Source organism: Lycium ferocissimum, chromosome 7 (assembly GCF_029784015.1).
Source record: "Lycium ferocissimum isolate CSIRO_LF1 chromosome 7, AGI_CSIRO_Lferr_CH_V1, whole genome shotgun sequence".
Lineage (NCBI taxonomy): Eukaryota > Viridiplantae > Streptophyta > Magnoliopsida > Solanales > Solanaceae > Lycium > Lycium ferocissimum.
Window position 1 is genome coordinate 32,737,310 of NC_081348.1, and position 10,910 is coordinate 32,748,219.

The following is a 10,910-nucleotide window of genomic DNA, read 5'->3' on the forward strand; positions in this document are numbered from 1 at the left end:
GAGTATACTGAAGAAGAGCTCACAATGACTAGGCGTTTGATTATAGTGGTAAATTTTGTGGTGCATGAACACCACTTTGTGAAGTTACTAAGGAGTAGGGGTGTCAAATGGGCGGGTTGGGCTGAAATTGGGCATGTTAAAATGAGCTGAGTTAATAAATAACCCGGTCATTAACCCGCCCAAAGCTAAACGGGTTGGGCGGGTCATGATTTTATGAGCTGATTTTGTCACCCCTACTAAGGAGTATAATTGTGAATTGTGATATGCATTTGTTTGTTATATTGAGTATAAGTGTATAACCATGAATCACGTTTGTTTGTTTGTTTGTTTGGTACAAGTGATTCTTCTGTTCTAATACTAGCTTTATCTGAAGTCAGAATTACAGATGGCTTCTTGAGATTAAGTGATCTTTGTATCGATAATTGATTGAAAAAAAGTTAGATCATACTGAGCAGTACAGATGAATTCTGTAGCTCAAAACCTGGAACTCTAACAAATTAAGAGTTCTCTTATTACACTGACCTTTGCAGCTACTTCAACTAGTGCAAAATTTGTGTGACCTTTTGGTCTTGGACTATGAAGTTTGTTTTTGATCATTGCATAATTAGTTACATCTCTCAAATTGTTTTGATCCCCTGATTTGAAAATTTATGTTATAAACCGTATTTTCATAATGGTTGTGTCTGGATCAACTTGCACACACTTGCACTATTCTAGCGGCTACATATCCTACTGGGCTGCTACAGCCCGCCAGCTCAGCTTCAAGGTAATTATGTTAAGAAAAATTGTTTGTTTATCTTCTTTTCTCCTTTTTGGGCAAGAGAATTCATACTTTTTTTTAATTAATTAAAGGTTATAAAAGGCAATTTTTTGGGCGTTTTACATATGCCTCGGTTAACTTTTTGATAGTCTTTCAATATCCCGCATTTGAGCTACATACCGCCGGGTCACATAACCCGCCGTGCACAATTGACTTCAAGGTAATTATGTTAAGAAAAATTGTTTGTTTATCGTCTTTTCTCCTTTTTGGGCAAGAGAATTCATCAAAATGTTGTTATAAAAGGCTGAATGAAAATTTTGCGCAAGGCGGGACGTTTTACATATGCCTCGCCGATATATATATATATATATATATATATATATATATATATGTACAGCCCGCAATCCATTATATACCCAGCCTTCAAGGTAATTATGTTAAGAAAAATTGTTTGTTTATCTTCTTTTCTCCTTTTTGGGCAAGAGAATTCATACCAGTGTTATAAAAGGCGGGGGGCGTAAGGCGGGACGTTTTACATAGGACAAAAGACCAATGGTCAAAAGCCTCATGGGTATTTAATTTTTAATATTTCATAAAATAATAAAATAATATAATTACAATAAATACTTTTAAATAGGTAAAATTACATAAAAAATAATATATATATATATATATATATATATATATATATATATATATATATATATAATGCTTGATCCTAAGAAAAAAATTAATCAAAGCAATCCATTATATGCCACTTACAACTTGTACTTATATATAATATAATTTTACAAGTATGAACAATACAATGAAATAAAAACTATTATAAAATGTAAATCAACTATAACATCTTAACTTTCAAACAATGAAAAAATCACAATTTCTTAAAACAATATTGCTATCATACTATTCATTTTATCTCAATATTATAATTAAAATGTAACTCTTTCATGAATAAAAATAAAATTACTTTCAAATAATAAAATATGATAATTTTGATACATAGGACAAAAGACCAATGACAAGTAAAAATGTACAATTCAGTTATGTATTTTTAAAAGAAATATAAAGTGATTTGTTACCATCTCACAATATATATATATATATATATATATATATATATATATATATATAACATACTACATAAAGATAGTATGTTAGCTCCTTCCCCACTTTTTAGTTTACTCAAATGCCCTGCCAAATCATTAAAAAATATGGGCTTTTTAGTCTTTACTCCAAAACTCCCTAATTTTCCCTCCCCAATTTTCACCCCATCCCAAATTCTCCAATTCATGTACAAAGCTGGCGGCAAAAAGGGACAAAGCAACCATTTTCTCTCTAAAATTTCAATCTTGTTTTCTAAGTTTTCTCTTCTTTCAACATTGATCAATGCATTATGGAGGTAAGAATATAGTTTTTTAATACCTTTTCATTTGTTGATTAAATTATAGGATTAGATTATGCTGATACTTCTTTTTCCTTTTTGAAACAGAGTTGCCCAACTATTTGGGAGTTTTGTTTATATATAATTTTTTGTGCCTTTAGATTTGTTCTTGTTTGTTGATTGGTAAAACTCAATATTTAAAGTTCAATGAACTGATTTATAGTTGGATGACTTAGTGTATTGACAAAATTGTTTCTTTTGATGGGTTTAAAAAACACAGGTCTTTAGTAGTATGGGTGATTCTACTATAGGAGTTTCAAGAAGTCAGTGTGCGTGTGGTGATATTGGGTGCTTTTTTAATGAAGACGTAGTTGTAGGATCTACAACAATTTTACATGAAGAACTTAGACAAGAAAATATTATTGATAACACTGATGGTAGTTTGAAGAGAGTCAAAGTGTTTAATAGTGATGATGAGGTTTATAATTGCTATGTAAATTTTGCTAAAAGAAATGGTTTCTCAGTTAGACGTGAGCGCCATTTGGGAAGTGCAGAACATCCTATGGGAATTTATAAAAAGGATTATGTTTGTCATCGAGTCGGTAGCCCTCGTCCTCGAAAATCTTCCAGATGCAGTTGTAAAGCCAAAATGTCTATTGCCAAAGATATAATTGACGGGATCACTCGTTGGATGGTGGTATGTTTTGATAATGTCCACAACCATGACCTATTGAGTGATAAGGAGGTGAGCTTCCTTCCCGCTTATCAAAATATTGACATTGTTGATCAAAAGCGGATTACACTTCTTGCGAGAGCTGGTTGATAATGGGTTTAATAAGAAGGGTGCTTGAATTAGAAAAGGAAGTAGATCCAGGCCAATTGCCTTTTACGGAAAATGATATAAGGAACTTTGTTCAATCAGAAAGTTCTACCAATATTCAAAGTGATGCACTGGAGCTACTAAAAATATGCAAGAGTTTGAAAGATAAAGATGGTGATTTCCAATATGATTTCACGGTTGATGCATGTCAAAGACTCGGACATATCATTTGGGCATTTGGAGACTTCATTCGTGCTTATGAAATTTTTGGAGATGTAGTTGTTTTCGATACTCTTACCGATTGAATCGTTATGAGATGCCATTGGGAGTTTGGATTGGTGTGGACAATCATGGCAACTCTATTTTCTTTGGTTGTGTTCTCTTGCGAAACGAGAAAGCATCTTTTTTTTCATGGGCATTAAAGGTTAATACCGTTGTATTCTCAATTTAAAAAAAAAAAAAATATTTTCTAGTTTTATAGCTATTGTATATTTATTTTGCAGAGTTTTTTGCGACTTATGAATGAAAAGCACCCACAAACTATACTAACAGATCAAGATCTTGGCTTAACAGAAGCTATTGCCAATGAATTGCCGCACACCAAACATGCATTTTGCATATGGCATATTACATCCAAGTTCCCCACTTGATTTTCTTTTGTCCTTGGTTCAAGGTATTTGCAATTCAAATATGAATTTCATAGGCTTTATGAACTTGGCAGCATTGAAGAATTTGAGCACCAATGGGATGAATTGATTTCTCAGTTTGATCTTGGATCGGATCGGCAAATCAAATTTTTATACATAAATCGTGCATCATGGGCATTGCCTTATTTGAAGGGGTACTTTTTTGCTGGAATGACAACAACTGGACGCTCGGAATCTATTAATGCATACTTGAAAAGATTTTTACATGCAAGAACAAGTTTAAAAGAATTTGTTGAGCAGGTCGGGACTGCGGTCAGCATAAGAAATCATGCTGGTGAAGAGGCAACGATGTGACAAAAGTATTACAATCCTCATATTAAGACATTCATGCCAATAGAAAAACATGCTTCAAAAGTCCTCACACCTTTCGCTTTTAAATTATTACAAGATGAGATGATACTCTCTGTTGAATATGGTCTATTTCCAAATAGTGATAGATCATCCATTGTCTATCAAATCAGTTTTTGAATATGAACATACTTTATTCCGTATAAATACTGTTTCAGATGAGTACAAGAGGAGGGAGACGTGAAGCCTAACTTCCGATATTACATTAGGTAGAGAGAACATCATCTCTTCTTACAAGATTTCAAGAATAAGCTACTAGTTTCTAAAGGCCAAATTCATGGAGGAGAATCTCCTTAGTTGCAGAATGTAGCTCAGAATTGCCAAAAATGAAAGTGCATTTGAGGCTGTATTTCAACACCTTAAGTATGGCCATTTTGCTAGATTTTTGGTGCATTTGAGGCTGCATTTTCAGCACTCTAATACAGCAGCAGATTGGCCATTTCTTTGTGCATTTTGCTGTATTTTCGGGTGCTGTTTAAGTTGTATTTCAACACAAAATGCAGCAGCAAATTGGTCACTGTGTAGGCATTTCTTTTGCTGCATTTCAGCACATAATGCAGCAACAAATTAACTGCAAAACTGGTCCATTTTGGCTGTTTTTTCAGCAGCTAATGCAGCTATAGATCAAATCATTTTCAGCACAATTTTAGACCATTTTCAGCACCATTTTAGCACAATTTTAGACCATTTTCAGCACGATTTCAGCACTATTTCTGCACCATTTTAGCACCAAATTGACCAATTTTTGGTGCATTCTCAGCATCATTTTCAGAGCTGCAAAAGAGAAGAATTTCACATATTTAGTTATTTATCCTTTCAAAATTCGATTATTCAATCGATTGCATTTCTTTTAAAAATCAACCAACATTTGTTCATTAGCAGAAAAAAACTAATACTAACTTTTTGAGAATTAACAAATCTTTACTTACAAATAAAACTTAGACCGAAGCAAATTTAAGTAAAAGTAAATATTCCCTGCATATACAAACGAAGAAGGTAACAAAAAACGAAAAAGATAAATTGAACATGAACATCCAAGTCCCTAGTTCATAAAATTATAGCAAGTAATGGGAAAGACAACAAACCCAAGAAAAACGAAAACAAATTCGCCAAGCAAGAACATAGAGGGACTAAACATGGCAAATTCATCGGAAGGAGGGACACGGTTAGCAACCAAGAAGATTGACGACAAATCTCACCTTTGAGGATTAAATCTCCACAGAAGCACCATTGACACTAAATCCCAAATTAGACCCACTTCCGGAAGAAAAAGAGGTCATTGATTACATGTGTAGCTCCATTGATGTTGTGTATCTTCCCAAGACTACCCCAAAATATTTAAAACAAAATGCAAGAGAAGAAATGGAGTTTCATAAAATAGATCGTGGTTTCAAAACTTAAAAACATTTCTAGTTATTAGAGATTATGACCATGGTATCTTTTAATTTTACATATTCAGATGAATCTATGAATGGCAGAAAGGGTGGAGAAGAAGAGGAGGACAGGGACGAGAAGATGGCGATATTTTTTTTTTTTCAAAGAAAATGTGGGTATCAGATTTTGGGTTTAGCATTTTTTGTTAGAAGACCAAAAAACCACCTCTATTAATATTTTCCAATAAACTATTAAGGGTATTTTGGGTAAACTAAAAATGGGTATCTTGCTAACATACTACATTCATAACTCATATATATATATAAAGTGATATTCACCCTCACGATATTCTCAAATGTATGCAATACTACGACTTGTTATTTGAGTTACACCCAATTTTCTTATTTCTATAGATAAAAAACTATTAACTATCATTTATTTATTTATTAAAGAATTATAAGGGTCAACGATTCTAATTAATTTAATTATAATATATACAAGAACTAAGTCCCGTTTTGACGTTTTAAGGCGTACGGTCGGGCCAGGCGTAAGCCTCAAGCATGCCGTAAAACTGCCTTTTTAAAACACTGATTCATACTTCCCCTATCCTAAATTAGGTATCTCATTTGAACTGGGCAAACCTATGAGATAAAACAAGATCTTTACTTATGTAAATGAAAATAGTACAACCATTGATATTTAGCTGAACTTCTTTCTTGGAGATTCTTACGTGGTTAATCAGGTTTAATAAAGTTATTGACATGACTACTTAATATAAGAGGGAATCGCTTGCTTTTGTCGTCCTCACAAGCTTTGGGGTGGGGCCTCCTTGGTGAATAAACTTATCCCTAAGCTTACCTTTTAAATTTTCTCCCATGCTTATTGATCTTATCTTAAAAGGATAACTTTGGCTGTGAAAATTTGTACAACAAGCTATGTAAATGGTACTACCATTAGCTTCTAAATTAACACGTGTCTTAGACTAAGAAAATTATTCCTTCGTTTTAAATTATTTGGCATGAAGTTTAAGAAAGTAAATAAAACATTTGAATCTTGTGGTTGTTAGCTAAACATATGTAAAATGTATCAAAATGCCATTTAATTTTGTGGTCTTAAACATATCATGTAGAAAGTTGAAATTAAAGAGTTGCTAAAAAAGAAAAGATGCATTCTTTTTTAAATGGGCAAAAAAGGAAAGTAAGACAAACATGTACTTCTTCCTATGTCTTTTTCATCAAAAACAAGGGTTGACCCGTTCGTGCGTAAAAAGTTCTAATTGCCAATTTTCCTATTTTCATTAGGCTTGTTATTTTCTTCATTTTAAAAAAACTTATTTTCCTACAAAAATATCTATAAATTTTCTTGACTAGTCAATAATGGAAAAGTTGAGAAAATGTTTTCCTCCATACCGAATTCACTCTTTATTTGTTTTCAACCTCTAAAGTTTTGTTTCTTCAGGGAATATCGGATCTTTTATTTCTTTGTATTTGCTAAGTCTCCTTCCACACTTCCTTCTTCATAAATAATTTGTTCTTTATAGATTATTCAATTATGTGAGTGAAAAACTTTATTATGAAGACTTACCAACAAAATAATGATACACTTGCGAAGAGATTAAACTAATTATGCTATAGGAAAATGTAATACAAGTTATATTTTAAAAAAAAATTAATATTTTTATAGAATGAGTAGCACTGGCCTCATGGCAATAATAAATAACATAACTTTTAATATCTTTCAGATGTAGCAGTTTTAATAACATTTCTAACATATTTTTCTAATAAATAAAGTGGGATAAGGCACTAGTAATCCATGAACTTTGGCCAAAGTTGTTGTGACGCACCTGATTTTTACTAGGGTTCTACTACCTCCCTAATTCATTTTTTTGTTTTTTTTGTTTCTGTTTTTGTTTTTGTTTTGCACTTTATGTGCTGACGTGGAGGAGGGCATGAGAGCACCTCCTCTAAGCGCCTGGGAACTTAAAAAGAAGGGCTCTAACCTATACGAAATGGCCGCGTGTTAGTTTCAAAGCTGATTTTCAAGAACTCTTCATCCCCATTTTATAACTCACTTTCAATAGTTCCAAATCTAATTTTTTATCTCAAAATTCAACAAAAATTCAGCTAAATCCGCACCACTCAAATTTCAACTACAACATCATCGCCAAACCCTAGTAATCAATTTGGCCAACAACCAAGAATTTCGACAAACCCATTTTTTTGTTGTTCAAGCTTTTTCAAGGTTCAACAATGATGGATTCGAAATTCTTTCTTCATTTTCAGATCTCATCAACAATAAGGATCTAGAATGAGTTTAGCACTTGAATCTTAACTTTAAAACTTCAACAACCTTCGTATATGCTCAACACCTCTAATTCTTTTTCAGGTTCATACAAAAACAATAACAATAACAATTGTCCTTTTCAATTTTCTAAATATCAAATAATATTTCCATTACATTTCGGAATTAAAAAGAAAACAAAAAGGACGAAATGAAATAGATTTAAAAAAATTGTGAAATTACACATGGCAGCGCGTGTATTTCACTGCCTGCCAAATATTTGGTTCTCTATGCCACGTCAGCACTTAGGGAGACATTAATTAAACTTTAAAATAGTTTAGGGGGTAATAGGAATCTAATAAAGATAAGGTGTGTAGCAACAACTTTGGTCAAAGTTCATGAAATACTAGTGCCTTATCCCAAATAATATCCCAATAATTCAAGAATTTATCCCTTCTTTCTCTCCCCTCTTAAATCTAATTTCTACATTTCTTCTTTTAATCCTACGGCCGCCAATCTCCAACCCCTACTGCTTCACATTTAATATAGGCGCATTGCGACTTAAGGCATCCGACAGTTACTTTAACTTGAGCATTTTGTATATAATACATAATTTCTTTCTAGTTCGAAAAGTAATATGCATGACTTTTTTCTTCCCGGAGTTCTTTTTCACTATTTTATTGCTTTTTTATGCTTATTTGCTTTGTCAATTCAACATGAAAATTGAAATATACCTATAATATATTTGGGCTCTGCGTGCAGATAGGAGGAAGGTGTACCAATTGGTCCAAAGAAGAAACCGTTTCATGCAACCCTTCAGTTGTTTCTTTTCCAAATTTTCCTGTCTTTCTTACTGCTTTCATCCCAAATTAGATGATTTCCTTTACTTTCGGCATCCCTAAATTTGATGCGTTTTATTCAAATTACCGTTAAACTATGTTTGGTCTTAAATAAATCATTTGTACTTGACTTTTTTTATAATCATTACCCCTTCCCCCCCCCCCCCCCGGATCAAATAATAATTAGTCTGAATTAATCCTCTGTACTTGGTTTTTCTACTATCTAAGTGATTTCAAATAACATTTGGCGTGTGAGACTATAAAATAACAGCCACATCATATTAATCTGATACGTAGAAAAATATAAATGCTATCTTCTTTTATATTTAGCCATTCCAATTACTACTTTTTGTCCTCCTTCAATACTTCTTTATTCCTCCAGTAAAATGTGGATAATTAGGGTCAGTTATTATTTAAGGAAAAAAATGTGGATAATTGGGGTCAGTTATTGTTTAAGGAAAATCTGAATACAACGGATCAAGTTTTGACTTTTTTTTTAGGTATTATATCTTTTCTTTTTATGGTCCCAAACAAAATGTCATACTTCCTTTTTTAGAAATAATTTAACTCTATCTTTTTACGTTTTAATAAAATAATTTATAATCGCCCAATTATTTATGATTTGCTTTATATGCAAGTTTCAAAAATCTTTTTTTTTCTTTACAAATTAGAAAAGAAGAAGTAATTAGGGAAAAAAAAAAAAAAGAGAGTAAAATTTTCAGTAGGACTCATGAAATCCTTATTATAACCATTGAGCTACAAATTAACTCCAATTCGGCAGTCCTAATAAGCACGCGACATGTAAGATCATCCAGACGGAAATTAGGCGGTTCATCCTAGTAAAAATTACGTGTATTTTCAAAGTTAAAATTATTTTATTATGTATATATAGTAGATGTTAACCCCGATGATGTATTTCGCGTATTTACTTTTAATTTTTGATGAAAAGAGATCATCAATATGAATATGATTAACTTCTCCCTGAAGATATATTTTGTAAATATTGTCATTTTATAACTTTTGGTGCTTTTTTCAAAATGCTGAGTAATGTAGGATTATGTGCAGAGTGATAGAAACATTTGTACGATAAACAGTTCTCTTTTCTTAGGGAAAAAAAGTGTCATTTGTGGGGTTATCCAGCAGAAGTTAATGTTTGTGGTCCTTTTATGGATGAAGATGATGAGTGTACATGCCATGATCCAGAAAAATAAATTTGCACCATCTCACAAAATTTAGTAAACGATAAATATAGCCATCTTCCCCACTTCTTATATATTATCGTACTTGCAATCCAATTTCTATATCCGCCTATGTTAGCAGCATAAAAGAAAATAATATTGCTGGCCTGGCATAGCACACTGTGTACAATGTCTCTGAGCCTTGAATTTCGGACTTGGATAACTGTGGATTCACATTTCACATGTTATCTGAAAGAAAAATGTATAATATCTAAGTGAGAAGTATCCACTACTCTCCACTTGGATAATTAGATTTTCTCAAAATATATGACACATTTGAAGTTCGTGTTTATTGTCAACCAAAAAAAAAAAAAAAAAAACAATAAAGTGTAATGCTATTGGAATTTCACTTGGATAAAACTCTTTTGTTGGTTGAAGAATTTGAACTTTATTCAAACTTGAAGTGGGTCTTGAAGTACTCTTTTATGTTTGTCATATTGCCAAACCACAAAGGAAATTCCATATATCCTTATTGATTGAAATACCCAATTTGAAACAATACTAATAAAACACTTATGGTATATAATTTTAATTAAAAAAAAAATCATCATGTAAAAAAAGTTTTACCAGTTAATTTTAGCCATCTCGTTCAATCTGGGTTAGAATAAATCATTGTTCTTTCAAATTAATTTTCTCATAGTCAATATTATTCATAAATCCTTAGTTCCTTATCAGAATCTTATCGTCGCAGGCTCGCAGCATAAAAGTAAATCATTTGTCATATGTGTCCTACTTAAGAAAAATCAAAATAAAGAGGAGCATCCACAAGAATGCTGGATGTTAAGATGAGTTTTGTAGAATGTGAATGACAAAAATGATGCGCGGTCATATGAAGTTCGATAATATTAGAAATAATATATGCAACAGAAGATACAAGTAATACACATAAAAATTAAATCAAAGAACGTAAGTCTCAGATGAATTGATCATGTTCTATGTAGAACTAACCACTAGATGTGACATTATAACGATTGAAGTTGTTTAGAAGGAACATGTCATTAAAGCTACAATCACATTGGAAGAAGTTATCTCGAAAAAGGGTTAAATATGCCATCGAATAATCGGAAATGACTCATTTATGTCATTCTTCAATAGTTTGGCTCATTTTTGTCATCGAACTATCGGAAATGGCTCATTTATACCACTCATCAATAGCTTGG